Source organism: Carassius auratus, chromosome 18, assembly GCF_003368295.1.
Source record: "Carassius auratus strain Wakin chromosome 18, ASM336829v1, whole genome shotgun sequence".
Lineage (NCBI taxonomy): Eukaryota > Metazoa > Chordata > Actinopteri > Cypriniformes > Cyprinidae > Carassius > Carassius auratus.
The window spans coordinates 655,001-666,658 of record NC_039260.1 but is presented as its reverse complement, the minus strand read 5'-3'; positions in this window follow the sequence as shown (position 1 = coordinate 666,658).

The window sequence follows — 11,658 nt, the reverse complement described above, 5'->3', positions numbered from 1 at the left end:
GCCACATGTACAGTTTATCTATCTCTGTCGCTGATGAGGGATTCACATGTGATAAATGCAGGGAAACAGTTAGGCTGACAGAGAAGATTTCAGAATTAGAGACACGCATCCAAACTTTAATTGAGGACAGTAAGAATGTTAGGGCTCTAGATACGGCTTTGGATGCGTCTAGCTCAGGGACTCCTGTACATTGTCCGGTTCTAGCAGAGCCCCTGCAGCAGGGCAACTGGGTGACGGTGAGGCAGCGTAGTCGTGGGTCAAAACACCGCTCTTCTGTTCCGATCAAAACATTAAACAGGTTCTCCCCACTCAGTGATGCACCCACTGAGAAACCTGATGAAAGTGCTCTAGTTATTGGTGATTCTATTGTACGGAATGTGAATATAGAGACACCAGCCACCATAGTCAAATGTTTACCGGGAGCCAGAGCGCCTGACATCTTGGCAAATTTAAAAGTGCTGGCTAATGCTAAACGTAAATACAGTAAGATTGTTATTCATGCCGGCGCTAATGATGTTCGACTTCGCCAGTCGGAGATCACTAAAAATAACTTTAAAGAGGTGTGTGAACTTGCAAGCACGATGTCAGACACTGTAATATGCTCTGGTCCCCTCCCTGCTTACCGTGGTGATGAGATGCATAGCAGATTGTCATCACTCAGTGGCTGGATGTCTAAGTGGTGCCCACAGAATAACATAGGTTATATAGACAATTGGACGAGCTTTTGGGGCAGACCTGACCTGTTTAAAAGAGATGGTCTTCATCCCTCCTGGGGTGGTGCCACTCTTCTGTCTAGAAATATGGCAAATAGTCTTAGTGTTTATACTTGACTAACTGGGGCCCAGGTCAGGAAGCAGACAGACTGGCTAAACCGACCGTCTGCTAGCTGCCTCCCATCACAGAGGTCAGTTAATTCTCAGCACATAGAGACTCTTTCACCTAGATATCACACTATAGAGACTGTGTCTGTTCCACGAACTAGAAAATACAAAAAACGTCCTAACCAAGTTAAGGTTAACAATTTAATTGAGGTTCAACAAATAAAAAACAAATGCAATATGGATAAACAAATGATAAAGATTGGCTTATTGAATATCAGATCCATTTCTACGAAAACACTTTTTGTAAATAATATGATAACTGATCATAATATAGATGTGCTCTGCTTGACAGAAACCTGGCTAAAACCTGATGATTACATTATTTTAAATGAGTCCACCCCCCAAGATTACTGTTATAAACACGAGCCGCGTCTAAAAGGCAAAGGGGGAGGTGTTGCTTCAATTTATAATAACGTTTTCAGGATTTCTCAGAGGGCAGGCTTCAAGTATAACTCGTTTGAAGTAATGGTGCTTCATATAACATTATCCAGAGAAACCAATGTTAATGATAAATCCCCTGTTATGTTTGTACTGGCTACTGTATACAGGCCACCAGGGCACCATACAGACTTTATTAAAGAGTTTGGTGATTTTACATCCGAGTTAGTTCTGGCTGCAGATAAAGTCTTAATAGTTGGTGATTTTAATATCCATGTCGATAATGAAAAAGATGTATTGGGATCAGCATTTATAGACATTCTGAACTCTATTGGTGTTAGACAACACGTTTCAGGACCTACTCATTGTCGAAATCATACTCTAGATTTAATACTGTCACATGGAATTGATGTTGATAGTGTTGAAATTATTCAGCCAAGTGATGATATCTCAGATCATTATTTAGTTCTGTGTAAACTTCATATAGCCAAAATTGTAAATTCTACTTCTTGTTACAAGTATCGAAGAACCATCACTTCTACCACAAAAGACTGCTTTTTAAGTTATCTTCCTGATGTATCCGAATTCCTTAGCATATCCAAAACCTCAGAACAACTTGATGATGTAACAGAAACTATGGACTCTCTCTTTTCTAGCACTTTAAATACAGTTGCTCCTTTACGCTTAAGGAAGGTTAAGGAAAACAGTTTGACACCATGGTATAATGAGCATACTCGCACCCTAAAGAGAGCAGCCCGAAAAATGGAGCGCAGCTGGAGGAAAACAAAACTAGAGGTATTTCGTATTGCTTGGCGGGAAAGTAGCATATCCTACCGAAAAGCATTAAAAACTGCTAGATCTGATTACTTTTCTTCTCTTTTAGAAGAAAACAAACATAACCCCAGGTATTTATTCAATACAGTGGCTAAATTAACGAAAAATAAAGCCTCAACAAGTGTTGACATTTCCCAACACCACAGCAGTAATGACTTTATGAACTACTTTACTTCTAAAATCGATACTATTAGAGATAAAATTGCAACCATTCAGCCGTCAGCTACAGTTTCGCATCAGACAGTGCACTATAGACCCCCTGAGGAACAGTTCCACTCATTCTCTACTATAGGAGAGGAAGAATTGTATAAACTTGTTAAATCATCTAAACTTACAACATGTATGTTAGACCCTATACCATCTAAGCTCTTAAAAGAGGTGCTTCCAGAAGTCATAGGTCCTCTTCTGACTATTATTAATTCCTCATTGTTATTAGGACATGTCCCCAAAACCTTAAAACTGGCTGTTATTAAGCCTCTCATAAAAAAGCCACAACTTGACCCCAGAGAACTAGTTAATTATAGACCAATCTCGAATCTCCCTTTTCTGTCCAAGATACTAGAAAAGGTGGTATCCTCACAATTATATTCCTTCTTAGAGAAAAATGGTATATGTGAGGATTTCCAGTCAGGATTTAGACCGTATCATAGTACTGAAACTGCTCTCCTTAGAGTTACAAATGATCTGCTCTTATCATCTGATCGTGGGTGTATCTCTCTATTAGTTTTATTGGATCTTAGTGCTGCGTTTGACACAATTGACCACAACATTCTTTTGCATAGACTTGAACACTTTGTTGGCATCAGTGGAAGTGCATTAGCATGGTTTAAATCGTACTTATATGACCGCCATCAGTTCGTAGCAGTGAATGAAGATGTATCATATCGATCACAAGTGCAGTATGGAGTACCTCAAGGCTCAGTACTAGGGCCGCTACTCTTCACGCTTTATATGTTACCCTTGGGAGATATCATCAGGAAACATGGTGTTAGCTTTCACTGTTATGCTGATGATACTCAGCTCTATATTTCCTCGCAGCCCGGTGAAACACACCAATTTGAAAAACTAATGGAATGCATAGTCGATATAAAAAATTGGATGACGAGTAATTTCTTACTGCTAAATTCTGAAAAAACAGAGGTGTTAATCATAGGGCCTAAAAACTCTACTTGTAATAACCTAGAACACTGTCTAAGACTTGATGGTTGCTCTGTCAATTCTTCGTCATCAGTTAGGAACCTAGGTGTGCTACTTGATCGCAATCTTTCCTTAGAAAGCCACGTTTCTAGCATTTGTAAAACTGCATTTTTCCATCTCAAAAATATATCTAAATTACGGCCTATGCTCTCAATGTCAAATGCAGAAATGTTAATCCATGCATTTATGACTTCAAGGTTAGACTACTGTAATGCTTTATTGGGTGGTTGTTCTGCACGCTTGGTAAACAAACTACAGCTAGTCCAAAATGCAGCAGCAAGAGTTCTTACTAGAACCAGGAAGTATGACCATATTAGCCCGGTCCTGTCCACACTGCACTGGCTCCCTATCAAACATCGTATAGATTTTAAAATATTGCTTATTACTTATAAAGCCCTGAATGGTTTAGCACCTCAGTATTTGAATGAGCTCCTTTTACATTATACTCCTCTACGTCCGCTACGTTCTCAAAACTCAGGCAATTTGATAATACCTAGAATTTTCTGGGTGGTGATTTTAATTGCACGGTCAATGCATCCTTAGATAGAAACCATCAAGAACCTCATGGACCTAGTAAGAGAGTTTTAACTAGTTTAATTGAAATGCATGATCTGAGTGATGTTTGGAGAGTTTTTCATCCTACTCAGCGTCAATATACTTGGACTCATGTCAAAGATAATGTCCTGTCTATGGCTAGGCTTGATAGATTTTATTGTTTCAAGCATCAATTTAATATTCTTAAAAGTTGCTCAATACATCCAGTGGGAATTTCTGATCATTTTCTTGTACAAGTCTCAGTTTTCATCAAAGATGTGAAATGTAAGAGCGCTTATTGGCACTTTAATGTAACATTACTTTCTGATAAAGTTTTTAAAGAAGCCTTTAATTTTTTCTGGAACAATTATTCAAAGACAAAGTCTGAGTATACATCTTTACAACAATGGTGGGACATAGGAAAAATTCAGATTAAACAGCTGTGTATACAGTATTCTCTAAATGTCACAAAGGATATGACTAAATCAATGGAAGCCCTGGAGAATGAAATAGTGATGCTGCAAGATTTAGCAGATTTCACAGGAAATGGAGAACATATTAAAGCTCTCAAAAAGAAAAAATCAGCTCTGTCAAATCTGTTGGGTTTTTCTGCTAAAGGTGCCCTTGTACGTTCCCGTTTTCAAAACGTCATTAAAATGGATGCACCCTCCCATTTCTTTTTTGGCTTAGAACGCAAAAATGGACAAAAAAGACTTATACACTCTCTGCGGTCCAGCAATGGACAGCTGTTAAAGGAGTCTGAAGAAATCCGTAAGTGCGCAGTGACTTTTTATGAAAAGCTGTTTAAAAAAGAATATCAAGCAAATCCAGAGGTGGCACAGTGCTTTTACGAGAACTTGCCTAAGGTCACTGAGGAAGCCAACGCAGAGCTGAGGGCAAGTATCTCGGCTGAGGAGCTACATACTGCACTACAAAGCCTAGAAAATGGAAAGGCTCCAGGCCTCGATGGCCTTCCTGTGGACTTTTACAAAGCTTTTTGGCCTATCATAGGCAAGGACTTGTTGATTGTTCTAAGAGACAGTTTAACCAAAGGACACTTACCACTCAGCTGCAGGAGAGGAATTCTTACACTCCTCCCTAAAAAAGGGGACTTACAAGAAATTAAGAACTGGCGACCCGTGGCTCTGCTCTGCACCGATTATAAACTCTTGTCTAAGGTGTTGGCCATGAGACTTAAAAAAGTGATGGAAGATATTATTCATGTTGATCAAACCTACTGTATACCCAACAGATTGATATCTGATAATATTTTCCTAATTCGGGATATTTTGGACCTCTCCAGTTCATTAGGCTATGAAATTGGTCTGATTTCAATAGACCAAGAAAAGGCTTTCGATAGAGTCGAACACCAATATCTGTGGCAAACACTCGAAGCCTTTGGTTTCGACTCTAATCTTATAGCCATGATCAAGGTTTTATATTGTGACATTGAGAGCTTATTAAAAATCAACGGTGGTTTAAGCGCTCCTTTTAAGGTCCAAAGAGGGATCAGACAAGGTTGCTCACTTTCTGGAATGCTGTACTCTATTGCTATAGAGCCTCTTTTGCATAAATTAAGACAGTCCCTTTCTGGTGTTATTTTTCCTGGTTGTGAGTCAAGTTTTAAACTATCGGCCTATGCTGATGATGTCATTGTCATTGTTAATCAACAAAATGATGTTAATTCCCTTAAAAAAGCAATTAATGACTTTGGTGTTTTGTCGTCAGCAAAAATTAACTGGGGAAAAAGTGAAGCACTAGCCGTGGGTGATGAGCTGAGCAAAGAGCTTGTCTTACCTGGTGGGTTAGTGTGGAAAAAAGATGGTTTAAAATACCTTGGTGTCTATCTTGGTGTTGACTCATTTGTATGTAAAAATTGGGAAAATGTTTTTGAGAAAGTTGAAGGACGCTTAAGGAAATGGAAATGGCTTTTGCCACACATGTCCTATAGAGGACGGACTTTAATCATAAACAACTTGGTGGCCTCTATGTTGTGGCACCGTCTGACTTGTGTGGATCCGCCAACACAACTGCTTAATAAAATACAGTCAGCACTTGTAGACTTCTTCTGGGATCGTCTGCACTGGGTCCCTCAAAGTGTTCTTTTTCTGTCAAAGGAAGATGGAGGACAAGGTCTTATTCATCTTGCAAGTAGAGGGGCTGCCTTTCGACTCCAGTTTATTCAAAGATTCCTTACTGGACCTGCACACCTTGTTTGGAGACCTTTGGCTCGGACAATACTGGGCCGAGGAGGAGATCTGGGTCTCGCTGAATCTTTGTTTTTGATGGACTTAAATGCCTCGAAAATAAACAATCTCCCTAAATTCTACCTTGGACTATTCACAGTGTGGGGGCTGTTTATTAAACAGAGAGCAGAAAATTGCCCTTCTCTTTCGTGGCTGCTGAAAGAGCCAATTATATATGGATCCCGCTTTAATGTTGAGCGTACAACAGGACATTCTGTGCTACAGCTTTTCCGTTCTGCTGGGGTAGTGACTCTGGGACATGTAGTTAACATATGTGGACCCAATTTAACTGATTCTGATGGTCTGGCTTCTCATGTGAGAGCTAGATCCACCAGGCTTTTGAATCAGATGCTTAAGGCTCTGAAGTGTGAACTCACAGATATTGAACTCTCTTTATTAAAGAGTCCCTGTAATGATTTTTGTCAAACAAATGTTGAAGACCCTTTTCCTGTTTTGTCACTTTCTCCTGATTTTAAAAACTGTACTGGTCAGCTGTTAGAGCTCAATGAGACTCTCACTAATGAGTTGGGTGTTATGGAGGGCAAAACAATGTATAACATACTTGTTAAAATTTTGAACAAAAACAAACTAAATGGTCGAGCTGATACTCCCTGGAGAGCTCATTTAAAGGTTAACAGTGAAATCAGACCTGTGTGGAGAACGATCTATAAACCACCGTTGACAAAAAAGATTGGAGATTTACAGTGGAAGGTATTGCATGGCTGTGTGGCTGTAAATGCTTTTGTTTCTGTTATCAACCCTAATGTTAATGATAACTGTCCCTTTTGCTTAAACAGAGAAACTGTCTTTCATTGCTTTTTGGAGTGTGATAGATTATCTTTTTTATTCGAGCTGTTACAGCAAATGTTCCGATTGTTTGGAGATGCTTTTTCTAAACAAGACTTCATCTTTGGCTTTAGGTACAATCAAAAGGGTAGAATGAAATGCCAATTGTTTAACTTTCTCTTTGGACAAGCAAAAATGGCCATTTACATTAGCCGAAGAAATAAGACAGAGGGGTCTTTGGACTCTGATGCAAATACAATTTTTGTGAGAATGTTAAAAGCCAGATTGAAGATTGATTTTGATTTTTACAGCATCACAAATAATGTGGAGGAATTTCTGCACATTTGGGGTTACGAAAATGTCTTGTGCTCTGTTGTGGAAAATGCTTTGTTTTTTGGAAATCTATTGGTTTGAGTTTATTTTGTGTTGTGTATTTTTATATATATATATTTATTTATTTTATTTTTGTTTTTTAGTCTGTGTGGTTTATAATTACCACTAATGGTATTCTTTTGATAAAATAAAGTGATTCAAAATCTCAATCTCTCTCTCACATACACACACACTCTCTCTCTCTCTCTCTCTCTCTCTCTCTCTCACACACACACACACACACACACTCTCTCTCTCTCTCTCTCTCTCTCTCTCTCTCTCTCGCTCTCTCTCACACACACACACACTCTCTCTCTCTCTCTCTCTCGCTCTCTCTCACACACACACACACTCTCTCTCTCACACACACACACACACTCTCTCTCTCTCTCTCTCTCACACACACACACACACACTCTCTCTCTCTCTCTCGCTCTCTCTCTCACACACACACACACTCTCTCTCTCTCTCACACACACACACACACACACACACTCTCTCTCTCTCTCTCTCTCTCTCTCTCTCCATCTCGTTTCCGCTTACGCGTGCACGTGCGTGGGTCAGTGACCGAGAGGTGTGTGAGCGTCTGAGTGAGCGCTGACGGGTTTTTTTTCTCTGTAAGTTTTCCCTTTCATCTCTTTTTTCTTGCGGGTCTGTTAAGGATTTAAGGGCGATTTTTTTTCTTAACTCGGTGTGTTAAGTGCTGCCGAAATGGGGACGCATTCTGATGGTCTTTTATTGTTAACTGCCCGGCATGGATGTAAATGCATGCCGGATGAATCAATCACAGTTGAAGATGTTTTAAATGCGATTGGAGTTGATTTAGGTGCGAGTAATATCTTATCGGCATCTAGAATGAATAAAGCCATCGTTGTTTTTCTAAAAGAAGAGTCGATGGTAGATGATTTAGTTGAGCGTGGTTTAACTGTGGGGAATGTTTTCGTGTCAGTTTTACCGCTATCTAATCTGGCAAAGAAAGTGATGTTGTCTAATGTACCCCCGTTTATTTCTAACGACTCATTAGAACGCTTACTTGTTCGCTATGGCAAATTAGTGGGACCAATAAAGATGATTCCTCTTGGCCTAAAAAACCCTGATTTGAAACATATAATGTCTTTTAGACGCCAAACACATATGGTGTTGAATGCGGATTGTCAGTCTTTAAATGTTTCTGCAAAGATTACTGTGCAAGGCAAGGGTTACACAATATTTATTAGTACAGAATCGATGAAATGTTTCAATTGCGCCAGATATGGGCATATAAAGCAGGCATGCCCTTTACTTGTTGAGGCTGTGAGTGAGGTTGAAAATGGGGATGAACCTGCTAACACACAGCAAGTAACCCCAGCTACAGAAAACCATAGTGTGGGTGAGAGCATCAATGAAAATATTGAAGATGTAGAACAAGTTGCAATGATGACTCTGTCTGGTGATAGAGATGATCAAATTGAATCTGAATCACTAAGTAATGTGAGTGCAAATGAACAGTCTGTTGAGACACTTTTGCATGTTGGAGTTGTAAATGATTCTGTGACTGCAGGAGAAAATGAATTGGGTGTTCCTGATGGACAGATAAAAGTTGCCGGAGAGACTCAAATGTTGACTGAAAATCTATCTCAGAATATAATAGACACAAAACTACTGGAGCCAGAGCTAGGAGAATCCCAACCGGTCGATGATGATAGTACTGATAGTGCCACATCAGATGAAACAGGTGTGACTGAAATGAATTCTCAAGGAAATACTGAAGGGAAGGCCTCTGTTTTTAAACTAAAGTCTTATTATTCTGTCCAGCAGATAAATAATTTCCTTGATGCCACATTTAATCAGCGAAGACCCAAAATAGAGGGTTTTTTTCCTGATTTACAACTTTTTGTTGAATCTGTTGCTGTGGCGATGAGAAAATCTACACTAGAGGAAATTGACCAGCCTAAACGATACAGACTTAAGAAATACATGAGTACTGTTAGGCAAAAGTTGAAAATGTGTCAAAAAAAATAAATATATAGTCATGTTTATGTATGCATTTAGTCTTTTCCTTTTTTTCCACCTCCTTTTTAGTTACCATATGACATCTTTAAATATAGGGACTTTCAATATCAATGGATGTCGGGACTCAGCCAAGAGAGCTGCTTTATTTGATTATTTAATCTTAAAAAAAGCAGATATTGTCTTGCTTCAAGAAACCCATACAGACATACAAAATCAGACACACTGGGCTAGAGCTTGGAAGGGCAATGCTTCATTGAGCCATGGAACTAATTTAAGTGCAGGTGTTGCCATACTTTTCTCGTCCCGTATTGGTAATCAACCAGTAACGGTAGAAATTATACCTGGCAGAATTTTGCGAGTTGATATTACTCTTGGTGGAACTGGTTACACTTTCTTTAATGTTTATGCACCAAGTGTTGGTCAGGAGCGTGTACTATTTTTTGGAAAACTTTCTGATGCCCTCTTACAGTGCCCTCAAGATAATATTGTTGTAATGGGGGGGGATTTTAACTGTACAATTAATCAATTTTTAGATCGGAATCACGATGAACCCCATCCATTGTCTGCTGGAATTTTGAAAAATCTGATTGACTATCATGACTTTGTTGATGTATGGAGGGAGGCTTTTCCTGGGGTTAGACAATATACTTGGTTGAAGAGAAATTCAAATAGATTGTCTGGAGCCAGATTGGATCGTTTCTATGTTAAAAAAACACATAGAGATAGGTTCTTTAATAGTTGTATTTCTCCTTCTTTTCTCTCTGATCACCATTTTTGTTCAATATCTGTTTCTGTTGTATCTTCTAAAATCTATAAATCACAGTGGCGTTTCAATAATAGACTTTTACAAGATCACAATTTCCTTCAATCTTTCAATCTTTTCTGGGAGTCTTGGAGAGAAAAGAGAGATAGTTTTCAATCATTAAGTCAATGGTGGGATATTGGCAAAGTCCATATAAAGATCTTTTGCCAACAATACAATGCAGAAAGTATCGGAAGCTTGAAAGATGAAATGAAGATTCTTGAACAGAGCATCCTTGAACAAAGCACCAAAAATGCTTCTGATGATTTAACTTCTGTTGATCATATCACAGAGAATAAGCTTCTGTTGAAAAATCTGTTGGAGGAAAGAGGAAAATTAGCTTTTTTAAGAACTAGATTTTCCCAACTTAATGAAATGGACATTCCTACACCATTTTTTTTTGGACTTGAAAAAAAGCAAAAAGAGCAAAAACAATTTCATCAATTGAAACTTCCAAATGGCCGAGTGACAACAAATCAACAAGACATCCAGTCTCATGCAATTTCTTTTTATGAGGACTTGTATTGTTCTGACCAGTGTGATGATCTAACAACAGACCAATTTTTACATGAATTGCCAAACATCTCAGAGGAAGAGAGGATAGAGCTTGACAATCCTTTAACCTTTTCCGAGGTTTCACAGGCTGTTCAGGAGTTGAGCCTCGGGAAGTCACCTGGGTTGGATGGGCTTTCAGTGGAATTTTTTAAATCCTTTTGGAGTCTAATGGGCCAGGATTTATATGATGTTTTTGTTGGATGCATTAATGGAGGGACTCTACCTTTAAGTTGCCGGAGAGCAATGTTAACATTGATCCCCAAAAAAGGAGACCTTGGAAGCCTAAAAAACTGGAGACCGGTTTCACTGTTATGTGTTGATTTTAAAATCTTGTCGAAAACATTGACCAACAGGCTTAAGCAACATATGACATCCATAATCCATATGGATCAAACATTTTGCATCCCTAAACGGACAATCTTTGACAATCTGTTTTTGGTGAGAGACCTCATTACTGTTGCAAAAAGACATAAGCTGGACATTGGTTTGCTTTCTCTGGACCAGGAGAAGGCTTTTGACCGTGTAGACCACCACTATATGTTTAAGACTCTGGAAGCTTTTGGATTTGGTCCATATTTTGTATCTTGCATTAAGCTGCTGTATAATGATGTTTATAGTATGCTTAAGATTAATGGATCTTTGACGAGGTCTTTTTCAGTGACCAGAGGCATAAGGCAAGGCTGTCCGTTGTCAGGCCTTTTGTATGCGATGTCTATAGAACCACTTTTGATTATGCTGAGGAAACAGTTGTGTGGTGTTTCCCTTCCTGATTCCCCTGAAATTGCTCCCATTAAACTTACCGCTTATGCGGATGATGTAACGATAGTTATAAAAAATGTAGAGGATATTAATAATTTAACCTATTGTTTAAATAATTTTCAAAAAGCATCATCTGCTTGTATTAATTGGGAGAAATGTACATCTTTTTTGTTGGGTGATTGGCAAACTGTTGCGCCCCCAAAATTGCCAAAACAGTGTAAATGGGGCAGGGATGGTTTTAAAATGCTTGGAGTTTACTTTGGGAATGATCATTATGAAAAGAAGAATTGGGAGGGTCTAGTTGATTGTGTTAACGGTAGA